This window comes from Helianthus annuus, chromosome 9 (assembly GCF_002127325.2).
Source record: "Helianthus annuus cultivar XRQ/B chromosome 9, HanXRQr2.0-SUNRISE, whole genome shotgun sequence".
Taxonomy (NCBI): domain Eukaryota; kingdom Viridiplantae; phylum Streptophyta; class Magnoliopsida; order Asterales; family Asteraceae; genus Helianthus; species Helianthus annuus.
This window is the reverse complement of record NC_035441.2, coordinates 10693289-10708894: the sequence shown is the minus strand read 5'-3', so window position 1 is coordinate 10708894 and position 15606 is coordinate 10693289.

The window sequence follows — 15606 nt, the reverse complement described above, 5'->3', positions numbered from 1 at the left end:
TGTGAAAATGCTTTACGCTTTTTCCTTATTTTGTTTTTTCTTCTTGCTTTTTGTAGGTTGCTGAGTCAGTGTTGGATTCTGAAGAGCTGGATAAGGCTGTTGCGCATTTGGTGGTTCCTGCACGGAATGACGGGTATGCCCAAGGTTATGCTGAATGTTCTCAGCATGTGAATAGTGCTCTGAAAGTTAACTGGGATACCAGTAAATCCGCTACTTATGGTGTCAACACTGGTGCGTTCTTTGCAGTTTTAAAGACAGAATTTGATAACTAGCAGCTTCCTGCTATGGACCTCATAAACGTTGCCCTGCAATCTGAAGATCACGTGGCGCAGTTGAAAGAGATTTTCCATGATGAGGATTAGAATCCAGCATAGGTTTATATGACTGTATTGAACAATTCTCTTTCTTTCTTTTTTTTTTTTTTTTTGCGGAATGTGTTATCCGTTTTTCTGTTAATGCGCTGTCGCGCAAGTAACTATTTGACAATACACTGTCGTGTAATTTGATAATTTTTTGAAGGCGTGTTGGTGCGCCATAAATAGCATGATATGCGTTTTTTAGTTTACAATATTTTGCATGTGTACAATTACTTTGATCAGGTAAGGCGAATGAAGGTGGTATGAAGCTCATGTGTGAACGTATGGTCTTGTGTGATGTAATCACTGACCGTTCATGAGACTTGTACTATATTTACCATATTGTTTTTGTGCTTACCGAAAGAAATTGCATGCACTTTGTAATAAAAAACACAAGAATAATAGAAACTGTTGTTTATTTCGGGAGAAGGCGCAGAGGCCGTTACATAGTCTATTAAAAATAATTACATGTTTCTTAACTTACAATCTATCTCCTGCTTAGATTCGATAACTGTAGAATCCGCCTCGTTCCATAGGGGAAGCATAGAGTTGTTGCTTAGTTTTTCGTTTTTTTTGCTCGGGCCTTCTTCGCCTCGAGTGATTTGCTTAATCTCTTTGCGTACGTTTTGTAAGAGATGAGTGAGCTCACCACTCTTAAGTGCCTTTTCTATCTCGGTGCGCAAAGAGATGCAGTTATTTGTAGTATGCCCGTTGTTCTTGTGGTATTCACAATACTAACTCGGGTCTTGTCCACGCTTGTTTTTCATGGGTGGCGGAGGTTTAAACTGGTAATCCTCTGTGCTTAGGACTTCCGCGGGGGTTTTGGTTAAAGGAGTCCATTGTCTCTCCCTGTTTTCTTGTTTGGCTTCCTTTTGCGCGGTGAGTTTGTTGATTGTGGCTCGGGCATCCTCAGATGCATAGTTGCCTGAGCTTGAATCGCGCCATCCTTTTTTGAACTTCCTACCGCCACTGGAGCTTAAATCTGATGGTCGGTTGTGCGGTGGTGGCGGCCTATTGGTGGTGAGGTTCTTTTCTGTTTGTGCGTAGACCTTAGCCGCCGCCATTACTTTTTCCCAACTTTTCGGGAGTCCTTCCGTACCTGACAGGACTTTTATCATATCATCGCACCTGACTACATACTTGAATTGGGCGCGAATCAGTTGCTCGTGCACGTCCCCGATCTCGAGTACCTCCTTATTATAACGAGTGATGAAATCTTCCAGACTTTCATCATCGTGGCACCAAATGTTCATTACATCCGAAGTGTCTCGGATTGATCGCCTTTGCTAGCTGAAATGAACTAGAAACTTCTCGCGCAGATCTATCCGTGACGTGATTTTCCCAATGGGTAAGTTGTCAAACCATATTCTTGCAGCGCCAGTAAGGGTCTGAACAAAGAGGTGGCACCACATTGATAGGGTCCAGCCTCCTACCAGCCCCGCGCTTGAAAAGACTCGCAGATGATCGTCAGGATCCGTCATCCCGTTGAAGTTGCCTACTGTAGACGGAAGCTTTTCTTTCTCTAGCGGGGCCAGAGCAATTTCACTTATAAATTTTGAGTTCTCCGCCGCTTCAGCAGGACGATAAATCAGATCATAGTTATGCTCAGCCTCCGGATTGTAAATCGCGCGTGGTCTACACTTGTTGTAATTTGGTTGTATCCGAGTAAACACACTGGCACTTTTTCCTTCGCGGTAAGTTCGATCATATTCACTGGTGTGGGAATTTCGCTGAGATCCCAACCTGGTGTGAACTGACGGTCTTCTATGAGGGTATGACTCGTCTCGATACTCTCTTCGGCGGTTTTATGACTGAGTATACTCGTATCTCGAAGGAGATCTAGAGTAAACCTCCGTATCCTCGATCTGGACTCGGGATGGACCAGCATGTTGAGAAACATGAGGTATCGATGGTGTTCTAGCATGGGATACAGGCCTCCGTGTTTGTGTTTAGGGGGCAGCTTGTGCACACAACTGTGTATATACAGCGTTCAACGCCCCCTGTGATGTGATATACCAGGAGATTGGGGTTCTCATTGGGGCAAAATTGAACTTATGGGGACCTCTGGCTGTACCCCTGGGGTGAGAGGTTCATTTGGATGATTATTAACAAACTGTGCTTCGTTGTCATCCGAAGCTTCTTCTACAATACCTTCAACTTGGGTATTATTGACAAAGTTTGGCCAAGGGCCGTTTTGACGTTGGGTTGAAGTTTCCTCCATTTCTGAATGGAATCAAAATGAATCAAAGACAAGAGAAAAATCGGGTGAAACAGAAAGATTGGTGGGCGCCAATGAAGAAACACTAGATAATTGACCGAAATCAGATTATCGAGGGGTTATGTTCTGCATAAAAAGTTGGTTCTCTCTCGCTTGATTCAAAGGGGCTGACCTTCTTCTCTGGTGAATACTACAAAACAAAACACCGATAGCCTCGTCAAGGGGAGAAGGGAGGTTCTCTCCTTGACCCGACTCCGGCGTGAGAATAAGTATGTGTTTATGAAGAAGAAGAAGAAGAAGTATTGACGAAGTGTATGTAACTTAAATTTCATACCTGAATTACTCTCATATTTATAGCCGGGAGTTTGGGCGGGAAAACTCGTTGATCAAATATTAACGGAAGATGCTAACCCTATAAGCGGTTATTTTTCTTCCGTTAACTCTTTTGATCGGATTGTGGAAGCACACGGATCGCAACCTTAATCAAAGGCTAGGGAATTGCCATGTGGAAAGTGGGCAACTGGAGGTTTCTCTCCAATTCCATGCCATCATCGTGATTCCCAGATGGCCTGGGGTGATGACACGTGTCCAGGCGGTTATAACCGTCTGGTGATGCATGATTGAGTCTTCTAGAAGATTATTGCCACAATCCAGTGCGACTCTTTACTGTGTGGTATCAGCTTGGTAAATAACGTCCAAGTCTGGGTATTATTTAGGCAGAAGTATTTGCTAGGATTTTTATCCTTTTGTTGTAGAGAAATGGCGCAAGGACTTGCTTACTTCCTTTGGCGCGCAAATGTTGTCTGATATCTTTCTTCTAAGCTCTTTCTATAGGACCAGTTGCGCGGTCGCGCAAGGTCAGAAAAGGGCTAAGAGGTGAGGTTGTGGTATGGTCCCAAGTACTTGATATGAGGTTTTTGGGACCTTACCCCTTCAAGTCCCCCCAGTCTAGTGTTGCTCTTATGCAAATAAGTGGAGCACTGGACTATATGAGAGAAATGCTTTTGGCGCGAAAGTAAGGAATCTTTTATGAGAAGATTTACTTTGCTTATTATGGAGATTTTGAAAATCTTTGACTTTGGGTGAGAAAAGGTACAGTGAGGACTGTATGACAGGCTGTCACTGTCAGGTGCACATTGCTGTCCGTGCTTTACACGCGCGCGTTGTCTCGCGTTTGTGTCGTTTCCCGCTCGCCCCTGTCGCTTGGGTAACTGTGCTATCCCGAAAAGGGTGTTGTGCAGTTACCGAGGCTATTTATGGCGGTGGGTATATAAGTGTTTTGGATTTCCCATTTCTAGTAATCATTACTTTTGTTGAAAAAACCCTCATCTTTTTGTCTTCTTTCTTTGTTCTTTAGAAAGAATTGCGATTTCATCTTCCTATGTCAACTGGTGATCATCACGAAGACTCAGAAGAAATGTCTATCGAACTTCCACCATTAAAGTGGCCTAGGGCATCCTTTGAAGGTTTGATTCAGAATCTCAGGTTCCCAAGGAACTGGGGTGCTATCTATCCTGAAGAAGGTCAAACGACGACGGGTGCTCCGGCCGGGTATGTGACCTTGTTTTGGGATTTTTTTAGTGCAGGCAACTTTCGTTTGCCTGTAACAAAATTCTTTCTTGAAATTTTTGAGTACTAGAAATTCCATGTCTCCCAGATGCATCCAATTTGTATGGTTAGGGTTCGGCATTTTGAATTCGTGTGCCGCACGATGCATATTGAGCCGACAGTTCCTCGTTTCCGGGTTTTCCATCAAATGCACTGTACCCAAGGGTTTTATTCATTTGTTCAAAGGGCATCGGCGAAGAAGGTTTTGCTTCACCCCCCCCCCCAAATCATTCCACGACTGGAAACAGAAATTCTTTTTTATTAGAGCAGGGGTTTTCCCGATGAAGATGATTTTTAGGGGAAAAGAGGATGTCCCCACCGAAACTATTCAGACCCTTGTTGGCGAAAGTTGGTATCAGGATCTGAAAGACGTTCCAAACATTGCTTTACCAGAGAAAGCCCTAGTTGGAGCCGGTATGAGTCTGAACTGGAGGATGGAACGAGAAGAGAAACCAGTGTACATGGAGGATGGCAAGAGTAAGAATTTTTCTTTCTCCTTTCTCTTTTTTTAGAGGTTTATCTTTACTTCTCCTTTTTTGCAGTTGTCTCACTGTACGTTGTTGCGTTTGAGAGAGAAGGTGGAAAGATGTCTACGATTGCAAAAAGACTAGATGAGGAACTGTGGTATCACCGTATTGTGAAGAACTTTGTTCTTCCACGAGATGCTGAATTGTTTGCGCAACCTGCTGCTGGTGCTGGTAAGCTTTTTCTCATATTGTTTATTGTTTGCTTCTTTTGTGTGTCTTGATCAAATTTTATTCTGCACTTTAGTAGGTACGTTGTCAAACTTGGGCATAGGCCCTGAGAAGAAAAGGCGCGCGGCAACTACTACTTCTGCGCCAAAGAAGAATGATGCTGAGAAAGCTCAATCGTCTAAGGTCAAAAATATTGGAGAAGAGAAGAAAGGTATGCGCCGTTCCTCTGAATCCTGGTGTGATTATGTGGTGGTTTCTGACTCTTTGGAGGGTCTTGCGCCTGCAGTTATTATTAGAAGACCGAAACCGGAACCGAAAGATACTGCTGATATCCCTCCGTCCAACCCAGACGATCCCATTGATTTGGAATCAAGCCCTGAGCACTTGGTGCGGACTAAATCGGGGAAAAGAAAACAGACTGGTGCTGAGGCTGAAGGTCAGCCTGCAAAGAAGATTCAGAGGAAGAAAATTACCAGAAAAGGCAATTTGGACGCCTTTATTTCGGAGTCTGCTCCTAGTAAGTGTTATCCTTGCTTTATTCTTCTCATGGGCATTGAGTATTTATAGACTTCTGTTTTTTCAGAAAACCCCACCTCTCCTGTACCCCCGGGCCCGCTGCCTGTGGTTAACGAAGAATTCCCACCCTCTCCTCCGCATGTTGCTGTTGCTGATCAGTTAAAGACTACTGAGGTTCCTGAGGGTGGTGTGGAGAAGGTTGTTGAGGCTGACAAACCCGTTGATGTTGCTGCGGAGGCCGAAAAAGTTATTGGCCCAGGGGTTGTGGATGATGCTGGTGATCCACAAGCCCCTGAATTTGCTGCGCATGAGTTGGAGAGAGAAAAAACTGCTGAAGAAATCCCAGTTACGGTGTCTCCATCTAAGGTTTCTGGTTCCATGCCTGAAAATATCGAGAAGGTTTTTGCTGAAAATCAAAGCTCATTCTCTGATGCTAACAAGAATTCCCCAATCCGCTACAAATATTCAGTCTCAAAAACAAATCCATTACGACAACTCAGATTATTTAGTGGGTTTCTAGACTTCCTAAATTTATTCAGCATAGCATCCACTTAACCTGTCACATACGTTAAAATAAGGTCAATACAAAAATGTATTGGCGAGTATACAGGTTTGATATAATAGTAGCATAGATAAAACGTTGCGAACTTCCTCATACATAAACATGATACAACACAACACATATACTCACAAGACAATTACTACCAGCTAAGTCCCGAGATAACTGCGAAGGAGAGCCAACAGGGCGTGTTATCCTTAACTAGACCCCGTCGGTGTGAGTCGAACTATAGTACCATACTAGCTAAGGTGGAACGTAACGGGTAAGAATCCTAGCACATATGTATCAAGCATCACGTGTAAATATGTACGTCAGTCATTCACATGTGATAATAGTTTAGAGTGTGTACTGCGTTTTGATAAGTGTGTTTTTGATATGAACGTATGTTACACCCCAAAAGTGTGTTTTAAAGCGTAAAAAGGGGTCAAGTATACTCACAGTGCGTGTTTAGCTAGTATACACAAGCTTGATTGGATTGAAGAGAGCGCGTTGGGTTAGCCTGTGTACGGAAACGGTAGCATAAATCGTTGCGCAGAGTGTTAAACAGGGCGTAAACAGAGTGTCGGATGGTTAAGTGTTCGTCTGGTGATCCGAACGGATGGGCTCCATCCGAGCGGATGGTCATCCGGACGGATGGTCATCCGGACGGATGGTCATCCGAGCGGATGGCCATCCGATCGGATGGACATTCGAACGAGATATGATGGTTTGCGAAATCGTTAAAATTCGGAGTTTAGTCAAAACGTTTAAACATTGGAAGTTATAAGGGACAGGTCATCCGGTCGGATGGTCATCCACACGGATGGCCATTCGAACGAGATAATCTGTAGTTGATGTTTTTTCGTGAAATTTTCTAAGTAAAAGTTTTGAGTTAACGGAGATGGCGTGACGATTTGTCAAGCAACGGAAACGTACCAAGTCCAGTTTATTCGGTTGAATGGTTTCAGCCTATTTGAACAACTCGCTGTTCTTGATGAAGTTTCATGTCTGGCCCGTTAATCGGTCCATCTCCTCGGTTTTTCAAGCCGGCTCTCGACTAAGGAACGAGTCGAGAGTCTGATTGAGTCCAGATTCCATCAGTTTTAAGTAGAAAAGTGAAGAAAAGTCTAAAACAGTTGAAAAAGTGTTGAAATCTTGTTGTGATTAAGTTTAAAAGTGTGGAAATCCTCTAGATCTTGTATCAATCTCGATGGAATGATGCTTCCTCAACAGTTTGCCTAGGCAAACAAGTGGAGTACACCTTCAAGAGATCCAAATCAGTGATTTCAGGAGAAAAGTTAGTGTTTGTGTGTGATTTTGATGAAGAAGATGATTTAGAAGTGATTAGAGATGAAGATTGTACAAGATTTGAGGAGGAAAGCTTACAAAATGGCCTTGATTCGCGACTGAGAGCGTGTGAGCAGATGGAAGTGTCAATCAGAGAAATGAGAGCGTGTGAGCGAGAGTTAAGTCGGTGCGCGAGGCTGCGTCCGGTCGGATGGCCATTCGGACAGTCGTGTTTGCGCGAATTAGTTTTCCAAATTTGGTTCGTTTGGTGCGTTTTGTTGCGTTAACCATTGTGGGTACTTTAAGCGTTTTAGAGAGATAAGTAGTATCGCGTTATGTTGTGCTTCAGTGTGATAAATTGAGTTGTGCGTGCCAGCGTGTGCGCATTTAAACAAGTCTTAATACTTAGATATTTATATATAACTAATATAATAGGTCATTGCATAAGTAACTGCGTTTCGAGTTTGCATTGAGTTTGCGTTGGTAAGTAGCGTAGCAATAGCGTAATAGTATATGCGAAAAGTGTAAGCGTTGTGATATAACGTGTTGTAATAAGTGATGTGTTTGCGAAAATATGCGAAGTAGCGTAGTAAGCGGTATGGTTTACATTATGATCCGAATCTTTGGTGCTAGGCGTAACGAGTGTAACGAGAGTAACAAGTGCGAAAGTGCGGGTTGTTACAGCTTCCCCTGCTTTATAAAATTTCGTCTCAAAATTTATTCGCATGGAGGACTGGGAGAATTGACACGAGTAAGTGGTGATAAAGCGTTAAGGTAAGCGATGAGGGAGCGAGCGATCGATCGAGGATTGACGAGTAAGAGCGTCTTGGTGACATGGGGAAAACGATGAGTAAAGCGATTCGTTTGACTAAAGAATGGTAACTCACGAATTAGCGATCCAAAAACGTTTTAAGTTCTTAAAGGGTTTTTATTAAAAAAAGATTTTAAAGAAACTTGATTTACAAAAATTGCTCACGACATGTCGTTTAACTGAGTTATTTGTTAAATCATCGTTGTAAGAAAGTTTTGTTTGTCCAAAAGGGTTTAATTAAAAATTTTCAGAAAAATTTCCATTTATTCTTAAAAGTTTGTAAGAAAAACTTTGTTTATACGAAAAAGTTTTATTAGTACAAAAAGTTTTACTTAGCTTCGAGCCCCACATGGCACATTTCCACGAAAGTTTGTTAATATGGCTAAAACACTTATATATAGGAAGTACCAGCGGCGTATCCACCATGTTTTAGCCATATTGTCTCCTTCCCGTGGAGCAATGTCATGTGTGTCGACATGGTACAGATAGATTTTGTATCCTCGGTCAAAACGATGAAGTTGTTTACGAACTCAGTTTAGCGATGCGAGTGTGCGCGAATGATCCAGCGATTGAGACATCGAAGTAGCGTGAGTGTTGAGTGCGATGAGCGACTAGCGATAAGCGGTAAACGGTATACGATAAGCGGTAAGCGGTATGCGGTAAGCGATAAGCGATACGCGGTACGCGATAAGCGATACGCGATAAGCGATACGCGATAAGCGGTAAGCGATAAGCGATACGAGGTAAGCGGTAGGCGATAAGCGTCGAGGGAGAGAAGCGATGCGAGTATCGAAGCGTTGAGATTGACACGTGCGATAAGCATTTAAGCGTTGAAGCGTTGAGAGGTAAACGTTAGCGAAGCGAGTTAGATTTCAGCAAAGGTGCGATTGCGTTCGTGTAGACTTACGAAAAGTCTAGCGTTGACGCGTTTGAGATGCGATGAGATGTTACGCCTTACAAAGGAGTTTAGCGTGTTGAAAATAGTCTCAATAGTATAAGAGGTCTAATAACGTTCAACTCCACATGGAATTTTCTTCACGAGAGTTTGTTAGTATAGCAAAGCACTTATATGTAGGAAGTACCAGCGGCATATCCACCATGCTTCGACCACACCACTTCCGTCCCGTGAATAGATGTCACATTTTGTCGACATGGTTAAGACACTTATATATAGGAAGTACCAGCGGCGTATCCACCACGCTTAACCATGCCTGTAACGTCATGGCATCATTGAAACTTACTACGATCTCCGTGCACTTACCAAAATAATCTCGTGTGCACCCGTGATTAATTTGATCCGTGCACGTTTATCGTAACTTATTCTAAGGACGCGTAGTCGGGGTAAAACACATTTATATCGTGATATACTACATATGTGCTAGTAATATAATCTGTGTGTGCACTTAGACTATGTATGAGGACGAGGGAGAGAGAGAGAGAGAGAGACAATGTTGCATATGGTGGCGCCATCAAGCAATAGAACAAGTATAACATATAAGGAGTAACGTCGCGAATCGTACCCTCAACGTCGTTGTTCTGCGCCTGGTAGGTGTTGATGTTGAAGACTCTTGCTGGGGTTGTGGTTGCTGCTGGAGCTTCTGCTGCTTGTGCGGCGGCTGCCGTTACTTCTGGTGCAGCGGCTGCTGGAGGTGCGGGTTCCGTTAGTGGTGCGGGGAGTGTTAGCATGCCTTGAGGTCGTGGCCCTGTGCGGCAGTGACGGGTGAAGTGACCAAAACAGTTGCAATTTGCGCAATAACGACAGTTAGCTCCTAACTGGGGATGATAAGTACACTTCGGGCACAGGGGAAGAGTTCTAGAGTAGGCGTGCTTTTGGTGGACTGGAGCTGCTTGGAGAGGTTCGGTGAGCAATTAAAACTCGAGTTCTTCCGCTTGCGGCCGGGCTTGTCAGTGTCTTGCGACCGTGCGGTGTCGTCAGATAACTCGGTGGTAGCTTGGTTAGCCTTCTTGGTAGCATCCTTGGAGAAGAATCCCACCAAGACTCGATTGTCATTGATTTCTGCGGCCAAGAGATAGGTTTCTTCGATGGTAGTAGGTTTTGCAGCTTCGACAAAATCACCCACACACTCCGGCAAAGCACGAATGTACTTCTTGATGGCCTTTTCGGGAGTGTTGACTTAGCTTGGGAAGATGATGCTAAGCTGTTTGAATCTTGTTGTGAGGCCGGTGTTTTCACCTTCAACTTGCTTGATTTCCCAAAATTCGTTTTCTAGTTTCTGCACTTCGTGGGGAGGGCAGTACTCTTCCTTCATGAGCTCCTTCAACTCGTTCTAGGAGAGCGCGTAGGCTGCCTCACTCCCACGTTTGTTATGCTCGGCTATCCACCAGTCGAGGGCTCTTGATTGAAATACTCTTGTAGCGTATGTGGTACGAAAATGCTCGGGACACCCACTCTGACGAAGGGTAACCTCGATGGCATCAAACCACTAAAGTAACTGAGATACATCTCCTTCGCCTGTGAAGAGCATCAGGTCACAGGCTTTGAACTGCTTGTAGGAGAATGTAGACTTCGGCGTGTTGGTTTTAGAGTCTTCTGATGCTTGAGAGTCATTGAGGGATTGAATCTGCTAGACGATTTGAGGAATAACCTTGGCCATTTGCTTTGCCACGAGTGAGGCGATCCTCTTATCGGCGTTTCTTCGAGTTTGACGTCGTGAGTTGGAAGCGTTCGAAGACATCTAGACAAAGAGAGAGATTTGGAGTGAGATTCGTTCATAATGATTTTGAGATTTGCGAAGCGTTTTAGCGTGTTAAAACTTGTTGCAGTTGATATAGTAGTATGTATTCACATAGGAGCCACATAGGAGACACGAAATTCCTAGATTTTCCATGTATTCACGTAAGCGTATGCGATCGTACATACTTATATACTTGTATAGATAGCGCGAGGACGCGTTTAAGAGGGAGAGTTGTTAGACTTGTTAGTTTTGTTGCGGACGTTCGACTCTTGTTTTAGATTGCGTTGGTTGTGCGAGTTGTGCGTACGTAGAGTGGGGAAGCGAAAATCGGTAAATCGAGAAATCGATAAAGCGTAAAATGTTCAATCGAAAACATATATAAACGTAACAATTTCGATGATGCGTAGAAATCGGCAATTGCAGGCTAGAAAATAGATAGAGTGTCTTGGGTTTTAGACATCGACTACCTAAAGTGGTTCAACTATTCTCAACATGCTCGAGCACATGCCTTGGCCTATTAGACTATGATTTCACCGGGATGCGGCTATGGCATTCATCCTTCCAGTCACTACATGGCTCGAGTCGTTGATACAGTCGAGACTTTGGTGAGAGCTTTTGAAAATCATTTTAGGGAGCGGAACGGGTTATTAAGATGCGGGCTTCACCCCTAACTTAACAACTTCGCTCCAAACTGTGGTTATGCTCACCGAATCAATTCGGGAGTTCCACTAGATAGAAATGGAGATTTCCGTTGGGATGTGGATATCACTCCTAACTCAACGAAAGGTACTCGTGCTAAGTATAATGCGCTGAGTGAGTGATCTTATCGAGAGTTCTTGGTTTCACACCTAATCTCGACACAATCACTCGGTTGTGTTATGCGAGTGTTTTCGAAAACGTGTGTATTGTGTTAGCCTTAGGAAAGGCAAAATAGTTTTGAACCTTAGGAAAGGTCTCTTTCGTACGAAGCTATAGTATGCGGGTTCGCACGGAGTTATAGTTTTCGCAAGCTCGAATGAGAGTATCAAAAGTAGGCTCATACAAAACCCCTACTGGGTTCGCACGAAACTAGTTTGTTGGTACTTAGACTATAGACTAGGTCAATTCTACATGACTCGACCTAATTCCCTATAATTATGGCTCTGATACCAATCTGTCACACCCCAACCGATGGCGGAATCATTGGGGCGTGGCACTGAGCGAAACAGATTGTTCAAGAGAATCCACAACAACTATTAAATGACAATATCTTTAATGTTAATATCCCATACTACTAACAGATAAAGCAAAAACAGTCATTACAGATATTCAGTCTCAAAACAAATCCATTCCGAAAACTCAGATTATTTAGTGGGTTTCTAGACCTCCTAACTTGATTCAGCATAGCATCCACTTAAACTGTCACATACGTTAAAATAAGGTCAATACAAAAATGTATTGGCGAGTATATAGGTTTGATATAATAGTAGCATAGATAAAACGTTGCGAACTTCCTCATACATAAACATGATACAACACAACACATATACTCACAAGACAATTACTACCAGCTAAGTCCCGAGATGACTGCGAAGGAGAGCCAACAGGGCGTGTTATCCTTAACTAGACCCCGTTGGGTGTGAGTCGAACTATAGTACCATACTAGCTAAGGTGGAACGTAACGAGTAAGAGTCATAGCACATATGTATCAAACATCACGTGTAAATACGTACGTCAGTCATTCGCATGTGATAAAATTTTAGAGTGTGTACTGCGTTTTGATAAGTGTGTTTTAGATATGAACGTATGTTACACCCCAAAGGTGTGTTTTAAAGCGTAAAAATGGGTCAAGTATACTCACAGTGCGTGTTTAGCTAGTATACACAAGCTTGATTGGATTGAAGGGAGCGCGTTGGGTTAGCCTGTGTACGGAAACGGTAGTATAAGTCATTGCGCAAAGTGTTGAACAGTGCGTAAACAGAGTGTCGGATGGTTAAGTGTTCGACTAGTGATCCTAACGGATGGGCTCCATCCAAGCAGATGGCCATTCGATCGGATGGCCATTCGAACGAGATGTGATGGTTTGCGAAATCGTTAAAATTCGGAGTTTAGTCAAAACGTTTAAACATTGGAAGTTATAAGGGAGAGGTCATCTGGTCGGATGGTCATCCGAACGGATGGCCATTCGAACGAGATGATCTGTAGTTGATGTTTTTTTGTGAAATTTTCTAAGTAAATGTTTTGAGTTAACGGAGATGGCGTGACGATGTGTCAAGCAACGGAAATGTACCAAGTCCAGTTTATTCGGTTGGATGGTCTCAGCCCATTCGAACAACTCGCTGTTCTTGATGAAGTTTCATGTCTGACCCGTTAATCGGTCCATCTTTTCGGTGGAAATCCGTTTTCAAGCCGGCTCTCAACTAAGGAACGAGTCGAGAGTTTGATTGAGTCCAGATTCCATCAGTTTTGAGTAGAAAAGTGAAGAAAAATCGAAAACAGTTAAAAACGTGTTGAAATCTTGTTGTGATTAAGTTTAAAAGTGTGAAAATCCTCTAGATCTGGTACCAATCTCGATGGAATGATTCTTCCTCAACAGTTTGCCTAGGCAAACAAGTGGAGCACACCTTCAAGAGGTCCAAATCGGTGATTTCAGGAGAAAAGTTAGTGTTTTTGTGTGATTTCGATGAAAAAGATGATGTAGAAGTGATTAGAGATGAAGATTGTACAAGGTTTGAGGAGGAAAACTTACAAAATGGCATTGATTCTCGATTGAGAGTGACTGAGAGCGTGTGAGCGGATGGAAGTGTCAAATCAGAGAAATGAGGTGTACGGGTAGTATTCATAGGGTGAGAGCGAGAGTTAAGTCGGTGCGCGAGGTTGTGTCCGGTCGGATGGCCATCCGAACGGATGGACATCCGGTCGGATGTCCATTCGGACGGAAGGCCATTTGGACGGTCGTGTTTGGGCGAATTAGTTTTCCAGCTTTGGTTCGTTTGGTGCGTTTTGTTGCGTTAACCATTGTGGTACTTTAAGCGTTTTAACGAGATAAGTAGTATCGTGTTACGTTGTGCTTCAGTGTGATAAATTGAGTTGCGCGTGCAAGCGTGCAAGCGTTTAAACAAGTCTTAATACTTAGATATTTATATATAACCAATATAATAGGTCATAGCATAAGTAACTGCGTTTCGAGTTTGCGTTGAGTTTGCGTTGAGTTTGCGTTTGCGAGTAGCGTAGCAATAGCGTAATAGCACATGCGAAAAGTGTAAGTGTTATGATATAACGTGTTGTAATAAGCGATGTGTTTGCGTAAATATGTGAAGTAGCATAATAAGCGGTATAGTTTACATTATGATCCGAATCTCCGGTGCTAGGCGTAACGAGTGTAACGAGAGCAACAAGTGCGAAAGTGCGGGTTGTTACATCCTCAATGTTGGCTTCTTCTATAGCCTCTTCACACACTTCTTATTCCTTAATTTCAGCCATAAAGGCTTGTGAAACAATAGCTCCCGAAATTTCTTCCAAGGCACAACCCCGGTCATAAGGCTCGGTTACATTTTGTAGAGGTTGAGCCACCAAGGCATTGTTTGCTGAAGGTGTAAGATTTTCTGAACCATTTGAACGGGAGTTTGAGGTTGAAGCATTTCCTGCACTTGTATGAGGTCTTGAGTTGTTTCGTTGAGAGTTGCTTTCTCTGTTAGATCTTTCCATCTTAGGCTTCCGACAATCTCGTGCGAAATGCCCGTAGATGTTGCTATTGTAACATTTCACCTTTAGCATATCAACTCCCATTCAAGTCTTCGTTTGACCACCTATGAACTTATTCCTCGTCTTCAAAAGGAATTTCTTCGCTCTACGAACCAATAGTGCCATATTGAGTTGAAGGTCAAGTTCTTCCACTTCATCTTGGTCTATTTGGTCAAAGTCTTCATCGAGACTTGATTGTTCTACAAGCTTTCCAAGACAAAAGCTTTCGTAGGTCATCATGAATGATGTCAAAAGACTCATGTTTTCTTCTATCAATTTTAATAAGCTTTGATCTAACTTTGGAATGTTCAAGTTTGTTGCTTGAGACTTCTGTGCTCCACTAGATGAACACATTCCCAGACTAGAATTCATTGGGCCACTTGAACCATTAACATTATTACTTATAAAAGCATGATCACATGTAGGGGGCTTCATTTTCTAAATATAGGGCAACACCTGCTCCATCATTACTACCCTTATCTCTCGGTTTTGAAGCTTTATACAATTGAGGATCTTGAATCTTCTCAAAATCAGATGCTTGATCTTCCATATTCCAAGCATATCCCTTCAGCTTTTGCATGGCCTTAGTAACACCCCGTGTTGCGAAAGTCAAAGTCAAAGTCAAAGTCAAGATTGAAGTCAAAGGAAGAAAAGATTGCTAATTGTGATCAGTCACTCCTTGCTCAATTCCTGTTTTGACTTATTTGACTTGTAGATAGTCTAATTATTTTATTGCATTAGTTGTATTATGTGGAGTACTTGTTAATAATCGAGGTTAATCGCTATTTATCGCATGTTTTATCGCTTAATCGTTTATCGCAAACGCATTCGCAGCTCGAATCATGCGTTCTGGATATTGTTTTACGTGTGTGTGCTATTTATGCGTTACTTGTGCATGTTTATTTACGTTTATGTTGTGATGATTAATCGAAGCGCAATCGAAACTCTATCGCAATCGAATCGCAGACACTAAACGCAAGTTAAGTTAGGATGATTGTATGCTGATATAGTAGTTGGGATTAAAAGTAATTTAACAAGAAACTCTATCGCATTGCAAAATCCAACACGCGAATCGAAACAGCCAAACTCGTCGTGCCAAACACTCGAATCGAGTGGCCAATCAACCGAGTTGCCACCCGAGCGACCAGCCACTTTCCC